Source organism: Lactuca virosa, chromosome 8, assembly GCF_052849685.1.
Source record: "Lactuca virosa cultivar CGN04683 chromosome 8, Lactuca_virosa_CGN04683_v6, whole genome shotgun sequence".
Taxonomy (NCBI): domain Eukaryota; kingdom Viridiplantae; phylum Streptophyta; class Magnoliopsida; order Asterales; family Asteraceae; genus Lactuca; species Lactuca virosa.
Genome location: NC_136433.1, coordinates 83,418,442 through 83,429,228, shown reverse-complemented (window position 1 = coordinate 83,429,228; position 10,787 = coordinate 83,418,442). Strand labels below are relative to the sequence as shown.

Below are 10,787 nucleotides of genomic sequence, written 5' to 3'. Positions count from 1 at the left end.
ATGTTATCCATATAAATAGTTCGGGTGAAGTGCAACCCAAATGGACCATGTCGGGTCGGGTCAAGTATATACCAAATAAGTTATGGACTTAGACACCTTATCCAACATTATCAACTTCACTTTGATCAATACCAAAGGCTGCCAGGGGCTCTGCCCCTTGGACCCCGCCAAGGGCTGCCGACCTTTGGACCGCGCTCCCGGGGGCCCTGCCCCCGGACCCCCGTTCGTTCAGCGGCTTCACCCTAAATGACAGTCTACTTTTAATCGTCAATAAACTTAAACAAGTTTGCACTCCGCACCTTCCTTACTTGTTTCATATTCATCAAGATTTATTTTGGTCAACAAGTCAATCCATTACACTTCAATACAATTAGTGAAACAAATCACCAACAACTTGGCCTTTCAAAAGCCAAGAACCCTTTGTATTTCTTTTTTATTTGAGTTTCGATTGAAGGAATAAAAGTTTACAATTTGGCAAATAAACCCTAGGGTACATATGTGAACTCAGACCCTGTCATGAAATAGAAGTGGTGCTTTCCTTTATAAATACAAAGTGTAGTTATATGAATTAGCTAAAGATTATATACAAATCATTCTCTTTCAATACTCAAAATATTTTATGGTATCAAATCAAGAGTTTTTAGTGTGATATGCAATCATCTTCAGGATATTTGTTCTCCATTTGCAATTTATGTCTCAATGTATATTGCAGTGTAATCACAAACATAAGTTCAGAGTGCGGACTATACAAACTGGCAAAGAGTCGAGATATCTATTTGTGTATGGGTTTTGTTAGATGTTATATTGCCATATAATATTGATACAAGACTTTGAATCATCTTGGATCATAAATGCCTTATATTCATCATTTTCCTCATCCCAAAATTCTGAGGAATCTGTTGAAACTTTTGTTGTTTGCATGGGATCATCCTTACTTTTTCTAGGAACAAGCTCAGCTGCAAACATAGTCCAATTGCTCTTTATGGAAAATGAAATAATATTGTATGATGAATTCAGTGATGTAGTCCGCCTCAAAGAACAAAAGGAAACATATCTCACGTGTGTCCTCACTTCTCCATCATATACAGGCTCTGACGTTTCATTATACTCTTGCCAAATCTCAAACCGAGAATCTTCTTCATCTGTATCCTGCTTGATGATTACATTTATATCCAGATGTCTGACAATGGTAACAACACGTATTAAAAACCCACAAAAGTCATTGCACCAATCATCTGGAAGACGCAGTCTAAACGTGTCGTCATCAAATAGGTTCCAACTAGCATGTGGAGGATGCTTTGTAAATGTTTTCCCCCTAAAGAACCTGCCTGCAAACCCCTTTGGAATCTGATGCAGAATACTAAAACTGATAAAATGATTTTCAATAGCATTCCCCTGCCATGGAAAACACATTCATTTATTAGTATGTTTGGGTTAATTATTATGATAAAGATCGAAATTCAAAAGGTACGTAGAGCAAAACCTGGAGCATGGAGTCTAGTAATATCTCACCAACAAGTGGACCTACTTTGTTGTCCCCTCGAAGTGAGACTTTCCACAGCCACTTAGGTGCTGTTTGTTTTTTCGAAGCGAAAATTCATTAAGTCTGCGGACCACCTCTGCAATCCTCTGTAGCAATCCTCTGTAGCAGAAGAGGTGGAACAAACGGCTGCAGCCTATAATAAGAAGCATGTTTGTTTTTTAACATCTGTAGGCTGCTGCAGTAAACTGAAATTTAAATAAACTAATTTTATAAACTGAAAATAGTTCTCAACACCGAAATTTTAATAATTCTAGTTTTTAAACATTGAAAGAATGCTAAAAAGAACATGTAAAAAAACAAAAATATAAAACTATATAAAAAATTTAAAAGAAGCTAACAGTTCTATTCTAAAAAAACTAATTTTAAAAAACATAAAAAAGAAAATAATAAAAAAAAATTAAGAAAATATTGCAAACAATGTCTACAAAGTTCGTAAATTTTTTTTAACAGAAACGGTAAAAAAATTAAAAAGATCAAAGTTTTTTTTTAAAAAAAAATCAAGTTAAAAAAATTTGTGGAAACTATAAAAAAAATTGTATTGAATCCGTAAATAAAAGTTAAAAAAAAATCAGAGTTTAAAAAAAAAAAAAGTTAAAAAAAATAATAATAAGTTATACCAAAATTCTAAAAAAACAACACTTGGAAAAAATGAAAACTGAAGAGGTTCGAAGAGGCAAGTCAAGTGCTGTGCCACGCAGCACACGCGCAGAGGTTTTGTAGTCAGAAGTCTTCCAAAAAACAAACTGCTGCGAGAGGGAAAGTGCTGCGCGTTTGCTGCGCTGCGCAGCAGAAAGTGGTTTGAAGAGGTTTTTTTGGAAAAACAAACAGCACCTTACAGTTTGAAATATCTCCAAAGCTTTCAAGTGAGTCACAATAATCCGCTATAACAATAGCTATACTTTGTGGCAGCTCTGACAGCTCTACAAGTTCTTTGCAGTATGATACGTCGAGCCATTTGAGCCGAGGAAATTGCAAGCAACTAAAACTTAGCTGTGAAAACTTATTTCCGTATAGATTGAGTTCTTGTAAGTTGGGAAACTCTAAAACATCAGAGCCTATGTCTTCATCTCCCAAATTGCTCCAGCAGAGATCCAACTTCCTTAAGAAGCGAAGTTCTTGCAAGTTGTGAAAAAACCCTAATCGACATAAACAAGGCTCCTGTACACAACATTCTACATCAGGAAGATTGCTGCAACCACACCTCCAACAATTAGCAAAAAACTTTGAACACAATTCTACATAGGATGCAACCTCATGATCGCCACTATTATCCAAATTAAGATGTGGTAAATTCTCCATCTTCTTTTGTTGGATCTTTGGAAACTTAACAAATTTGAGGTGCCCTTTGAATGAAAGGGTCTTGAGTTTCTTTAATCCCATAATGGGTGGAAACATATCAAGACCCCCACATTGTTCTATAGATAAGAAAACAAGTTTTTCCAAGTAGCCAATTGATGGATGAATTTCTTCTAAACACGGGCATTCATGAAGAATGAATCTTTTAAGATTTGGAAGTCCATTAAAATCTGGTGTCATGATTAGGTTATACATATCACAAATTCTCAATAACTTCAAACTTGGGAGCACCTGTTGAGTACAAGTGCAAACAAGTAAAAAATGTATCAAGGTGATAAGGTTTTGAGGAAAATGGCACGCACACAATCAGACAAACACAGCTATACACTATTTATATGTGAGATAATAATCAGACAAAAATACAAGTTCCTTCCATCCGCAAAGGGAAATCATCTGAAGTATTTAACTGGTTAAGAAAATATCTATAATCAACAAAAAATAGATTGAAATTTCACCTAAATAGTAACATAGAATTTATTTTTGAAAAACAAAGGGAAATTTGTATCTATGTTAAGACAAAAGGATATTTAGATGGAGGATGGGTATTTACATAAATACCATGGATTACAATGACTAATATGTTAATAAACAAGTTATATTTTGAATATTTTATAATTATTAAGACCAAGGACAGTCACAGAAGTGATAAACATCAACATCAGATTATTCATCATCAACTTTGTTTTCATCTGTTAATTAAATAAAGTGACAAACAATAAGAATTACCTTACAACCCTCCCAAAGTTGGTTTTGCGAACCCGAGAACAATATAAGACAACAAAGCTCCCTTAGTGGAATGTCATTAAACAATGATTTAGCAGGATCACCAAACGATTCCATATACCAAAGGTTCTTCATGTTTGCAGCAACCGAAGGGAGATATTGTGCTTGTTTTTTTGCTGGCTGAAACCGGAAAACCATTATAATTGCTTCGATCTTGTCAAGTTCCTGTGATAGAGGAACAAAATAGTGTCGGGATTGATTCAAAAATATTTGTTTATACATACATAATATATCATGCAAAGCTTAGCTTAAACATTACCGAGGTTGCATCTATATCACATATTTTTGCAACATCTTCCTCCTTCCAAACTCTGGTATGTTTTTCAGGATTGTTAGGGCGTTCCCCTCTAACAATGTGGTGTCCCATTTCTTGCACCAGATCATGCATATCAAAATGTCCATCTTCTGAAATAGTTATGAGAGGCTTTTGTATCAACACCTTCACTCCAATAACTGGATGAAAACCACAAGCCTCAAGTATCTCCATTGCCTCGTCTTTCTCCCTCCCCCTAAAGAAACATGCAATATCAAGGAACAACTCTCTCTCAACCTTTGTAAGTCCATCAAAGCTGATTTTTAGTGTTTCCACAATGTTATCATTTGGAATCTCTTTCAGCCTGGCTAATGCACTCCTCCACTCATTAATGTTTTTGTCACACAGAAATGAACCAAGAACTGCAAGTGCTAATGGAAGCCCACCAGAAATGCAAGTGCTCATATTCTTCCATGGATGTGTAATCCTGGCATGCGTGCTTGCGAAAGAGCTTAATAGCTTCATCATTGTTTAACAAGCTAATATTGTGCTTAACATCGACTCTGTTTGCATTTAATACATGCTCATCTCTAGTTGTGATTATTATTCGGCTTCCTTCACCAAACCATCCATGTGATCCAGCTAACGCTTCTAGTTGGTCAAGCTTATCGACATCATCAAGAACAATAATGACCTTTCTATGGCATAATCTATCAATTATCATGCGTCTTCCTTCCTCAACTCTCTCTAATTCCTGTACTTCCTTTTGTTTCAAAACACCAGAAATAATTTTTTTTTGCAAGCTTACCAAACCGTTCTTGCTTGATTCCTCCCGGATATTTTTCACAAAGCAACAACCATCGAAATTGCTAGAGATTTCATCATAAATAGAAGATGCAAGAGTAGTCTTACCACCACCCCCAACCCCCCATATTCCAATCATCCGCACACCTCCCGACCCAATTTGTAACTCTAATTTCAAACGTTGCATCCGAGCCGCCATTCCGACCAGATTCTTATTGGCACTTGAAGGTACTAATTGCAACCTATGTGAAATTGTGTCAACAATTTCTTTGATAACCCTTGATTCATGCCTATACATTGGATATACAAGGATTATTAACACATACTCGAATTGACAAAAGACTACTATGTTTAATGCTCGACAAAATTTCAGTCTCAAAATAGGACTTGTAAAGTTAATATCACAACTATATTGGGACACATTGAATAGTTTCAAATAGCAAAAAACAAAACAAGATAGATTTTTTGTTGTAGCTTGAGCGATGCGTTAAGTAAGTAATTAGATTTAGAAGTCAATGAAGTCCATCATAACTTTAATTAGGCTTACAAGGTACAAGTGTCGGTGAGTTGTAGAGCATGCATATTCTAGGCATAAAAAGTACAAAAACAAAAAAGAACATTACCCGTTGGCAACGTGCTTGGGTTCCCATCCAGAAATGTTACTTGCATCCACAAGTGCTTTTCTCCAAGACTCAACCTTGGTTTTGTTCTCCAACTCATGTTTAGCAAATGCTTCTCTGTATTTTCGGTTCTGTTCTCGGGGGTTAAAGAGCCATCCCCAAAGGTCCTCCGTAACTGCTTGTCCCCAAGATTTAGCTTTCTTCTTGTTCTCTAACTCATGTTTGGCAAATGCTTCTCCGTATTTTCGTTTTTGTTTTCGTACTTCAGAGGGATCCACGCCATAGAATATGGGGATAATGATTTGGCTTTTTGTATCCTTGCATTTCATAATATATGCAAGTTCATATAAGCACCATGAAGAGTCTGCATAGTTCTCTGAGAATATGATGACAGCAATCTGAGATTCTTCTATAGCTTTCATAAGAGATGGACCGATCGATTTGCCTCGAGGAAGTGTTTCTTCGTCCTTGTAGGTGTAGATCCCTTGCTGTTCAAGAGCTGACTAGAGAAGATCTACAAAATTCCTGCGAGTATCTTCTCCTCTAAAGCTAAGAAAAACATGGTACTTCCATGATTGAGAAGAAAATGCCGGAGCAGAAGGAGAAGATGATGAAGATGCCATGGATTTGTTGATTTGTTGAGATAGAATGTATGTGGTTTGCGCACCTCAATGAAATGAACTTTATACCGAGAGATGTGACTAATTTCCAGTAAAACCTGTTATATCATGTAGAAAAATCTTTTCAGAACTCATAACTGCTCACAGTTGAAGTAACAGGTTACCATGTAGAAAATCTCATAACTAGTCCTTACATTTACTTTTTCATTTTTCGGTCGTAAAAACTCCTTTGAAGTCTAATACAAGTGACAATTCTAAAGATAGACATGAACTGATTTAGGTAAAGTGAGTTAGTTTTTACAGAATCACATTACAAAAACTAATGATTTACTTTTAATTCTACATATTATTTTTCTTATACGACGAGGAGCAAGTTTCCCAGAAAAAAGAAAAAAAATTTAGCAGACTCCCTTTCTAAACTCAATAATTTAATTTTGTTTCTTTCAAAGTTCAGATCCCAATGATTCCCTTCTATTGTGTGAATAAAGTTGGCCACTTTGTTTACAAATACCCTCTCCTCTTCAGTTCATGCTAAGAGTACACCCCATGAGTCAATTGAATATATCCTACTACATAATTTCTTGTTTAGCGGAATATCAATAAACAACAAAGTTACTTAAATCTGGATTTCCTAAACAGTCCCATTTTCATCTTCACCATTTTGATCCTCTAGGAAACTTCACACTCGTATCATGGGTGCCTAGATTCAATTCTCTTTGGAGAGCAAGATATATGTTCACATTTATAATTTGATGTCAACATTTGTCTCTCGTAAGACAAGAGGACATATAACCTTTAAAGAGAAAATCACTAAGTCAATATATTACAACTTTTACAATCATACCATCTACTAAAATTCACATTCGTAATCATCATTAAGTATAACTCTATTTATTTACTCCCATTGTGTAAACATCCAACTGGGACATTATAGGTTTCAGGAGGCTTATTTTATGAAGTTATGCATTTCCACCAACACCTATAACTTGTATCTGATTTAGAAAGTTAACTTGAAATTACCAAAACGTCCCTATGATAGACCCTCTACATATGTTTACACCAAAAGGAGTATTTTCATCACTAACCAGACTCGATTTGAAACACCACGATTGGTAATCAGTAAATGACTAGTACCTTTGATCAAATTATAATGTTATGTACTAATAATGAGTTTCATAAGTATTTGGTGCTTAAGTGTAGCAATATACAAATTCAAGTTGGGGCAAGCATACTTGGATTTGCTCAACAAACACACAGGAGCGCGACAAAGGACCAACCCCCTGTTTCACTTTCTTTTTGTATCCACAACACATACACACGTCATTAGTCATTTTCCTCCAAATTCCATTCATTTATAACATACACAACAGAATATTAACTTCACAGATTGTTTAATTTGATCATCTACTACACTAATTCAAAAACTTCACAACTTTGACTAAATTAGGTCAAAATACGTTTCTCACATACCTGGCCGACATTTTTTTAAACTATTTGATAAAATTTACTCAATAAATTACAAAAAAAAAAAAAAAAAAAAAAACTTCATCAACACTTCCATTTCTTTCTTGGTAACTTATAATTCATCAATTTATCAATTTGAGGAACGTACCTCAGATCCCCAGAAACATCACACTTTAGCAGAAACCCTTTTTAGCTCTTTACATTCCAAGCTTATACTTCATCTCCATAGGATTCCTTAATTTGTTCTTTTACCTTGGATCGATTTGAGTTGGTAGGTACCGTTGACTCTTTTCTATCGGTTCTTCGGATCGATTAAGGAAGTAATTATAATCCTTTATATATTATATATTTACTCAAGTTTCAGAGTTTCATTATTAAGCATCATACTTCTTCACGCTATCACCTCGTAACCCTTAAAATAGGGATATTTACAAAAATGGTCGCATGATTTTGAAAGATATACAAAAATAATCTAGTTTTTTGGCCATTTGCAAAAACACATAAATACGAACATTTGTGATTTCAGTAAATATATAATAGTAAATATGTTCTGTATTTTATCTCATTGACGAGTCATTTCTCAAAAAAATTATCTACCAATTTTCGACAATTATAAAATTCCTAATGTCATCAATGTCATATTTTGATGCTATTGTATCACGGGGTGTTTGTTTTTTCTTTTAAAACATCTTTTTGACTTTTAACTTTTCCAAAAAGTTAGAAAAATCCAAAAGTTGTTTGGTAAGCGATAAAGTACTTTTAAAAACAACTTTTACCAAAACACAAAAACTGGCATTTGCAAAAGTCACACATCTGTGACTTTTTGTATCTTTTTGAACTTTTGAGGCCGAAAAAGCAAAAAGAATCTCAAACACTTTTTAAACAACATCTTTTGAAAAAATGTCTTTTACAAAAATGATTTTTCACCGTAAAAAGGAATCTCAAACACCCCCATATCTACTTTCCATTTGTTATGTTTCGAAATAATAATTATAAAAATTTATAGAGTACCTCATTGATTTTGATCAACATGTCCATTCTATTAAGTACCTCCCTAATAGGCATTTGGGATTTCAGTAGATATACAATACAAGAAATATATAATGTGTATTTTATCTCACTGTATGAGTCTTCTCAAAAATTCTGTCTAACAATTTTTGAAAAAAAAATTATAAAATTTCTAATATTACCAATTTTTTCACCAAATATCACATTTTGATGTTACTGTATCATAACTAATCATTTTTTATGTTTCGAAACCTCCCTAATTTTGATCAATAGGGCCATTCTATTATGGTCGAAGTGTAAAACATCAAAAAATGGGACATTCTATTAAGTACCTCACTAATTTTTATCAATTTGTTATCTTCTTATTTTGGTTATGATTCTTTAAGTACCAGTAATCAAGTCAGTAATAATCAAATTTAAAACACAGATGGTTAACCTAGGTGATCTATAAGACCTTTTTTCTTCCGCACTCAACTACATAGAAAGATCATTAATGGGTTCTGCTAATCATTCTCGCATTTATAGTCATACTTACTAACTTTTGAAGTTTAAGAACTAATTTGACATTAAAAATAAAAAAATTGACTCTTGTACACTTTTTCTTTCTATTTTCTCTATGTTCCATTCTTTCAAGTGACATCTATGGAAGCAAAATAACTTGTTCTTGTGGATTGCTTCATCAAGAGGAATGTGATTGAGGTATAATTTATAAGCATTTTTAAATAAGTTAGAAGTAAAATAAACATAAAACGATCTGTATTCTATTCTTCCAAATGGTAAATTGGTATATGTGTCGTTAGTCATGAAAACTAAAAGGAAAAGAATAGCGAGGATGTGATATATATGGTTTTTAGAGTTAGAACAATGGTAATTGGTAAATTAGGTTGCATGTATAATAAACACTTTCAAATAAGTTATAAGCATTTTTTAAAAATTCGAAGGATACAACTTATTAAAAAATGATTATTAATAAAATAAAAACCTCTTATTTTATTTCATAAAAAATACTTAAAAGTGATTACCAAGTTAACTCTAACCTCCCAAATTTTCGACCAATTATTTTCGTTTTTAAAATGAAACTAAACACCCAAAAATAATTTTCAATAAAACATAAAGTACCAAATCGTTTCCAACATCAAAACCAAGTCAAATATAAAATCAGAGTTTGCGGAATATAAAAACATAATGTCTTCATATGTGTGTACAGTCAAGTCATGTCTTTCCCTTTAACAAAATAACAACCTGAAAAATATGTAACTTTAAACGTAAGCACAAAAAGCTTAGTTAATTCCCCAAAATATCACATATATCATTGTAACAATTATGCATATCTACATTAGGCTTGTGGGATTTCGTTGTCATCCCTTGGACTTATAGGTTCACGACACAACACCCGTATGACCATCATCCAAATGGACTTGTATGCTCACGACATGTCACACCCCCAAACCAGAATTGCGGAAACATTCGGAGGTGGATGACTTCATGTACAGTATCACAACATTGCATAATAGTAATCAAAGTACAACATCCATTACATTGATAAAATATAACTTTACATTCGTGTTCAATTATTGTATACTTGACACCAAAAAGTATAATTAAAAGACATGATTGTATGAAACTCTGTCTTCCTTAAAAGTTGTGGATACCTGTTTATCGATTTTCTGAAAATACAAGTAGTTTTGAAAAGAGCGTCAACAATTAAGTTAGTGAGTTCATTAGTATTTTTGTAAATAAATCTATCATTTGTTCCCTGAAAATGTAAGTATGTTTACCCAGAAAATCCTATATTTTCTGTTGTATATGTATTTGTGTTCTGAAATAGTATGATATAGTTTTAATTCACATAAAACTATGTAATGAATCTTTTACTTGTAATAGAATAATATCTTGCATATCGTGCTTGTATGAATTCTCTGAAATTGTAAGTACTTAGCTTTACCAATTGTGTTGTAAAGTATTGTATAGTAGTTTTATTATTTAATAAAATCATGTAAAGTTATTTACTTATTCATACACTAATAGTATTATTCAATACCAAATTGTGAGTTATTATAACCATGCTTGATGACCTAAGATGGCCTGAACACGACGTTCTTCAGGCGTCAAAATTGGTACGACAATTGTCACCTCAGGCCTACCGGCCTAACTGTAGCGAACAGTTCAGGTGTGAGATTGTCAGTCCCGTATAGATCTATACACAAGTGACACGCTCTCCGTCCAGGACACTCTGGTTATAATTTCAGGACTTGTTTTATACTTAAATAAGTATTTGAAGTATGTCTCACAAAGCTATATCGATTGTTATGTGTAGAATGATGAAAAATATCTTT

General features: G+C 33.5%; 1 pseudogene across 1 annotated transcript; it reads right to left on the bottom strand.

Annotated features, from left to right (window-relative positions):
• Positions 1 to 661: 661 nt before the first annotated feature.
• LOC145133166 (disease resistance protein Roq1-like) lies at positions 662 to 7,742 on the bottom strand (annotated as a pseudogene). The gene is made up of 8 exons (XR_013718446.1): positions 7,592 to 7,742; positions 5,363 to 6,077; positions 3,942 to 5,029; positions 3,626 to 3,847; positions 2,795 to 3,130; positions 2,380 to 2,701; positions 1,484 to 1,676; positions 662 to 1,395 (listed from the first exon to the last, which is right to left on the bottom strand). The product of XR_013718446.1 is annotated as a disease resistance protein Roq1-like (transcript).
• Between the last annotated feature and the right edge of the window lie 3,045 nt (positions 7,743 to 10,787).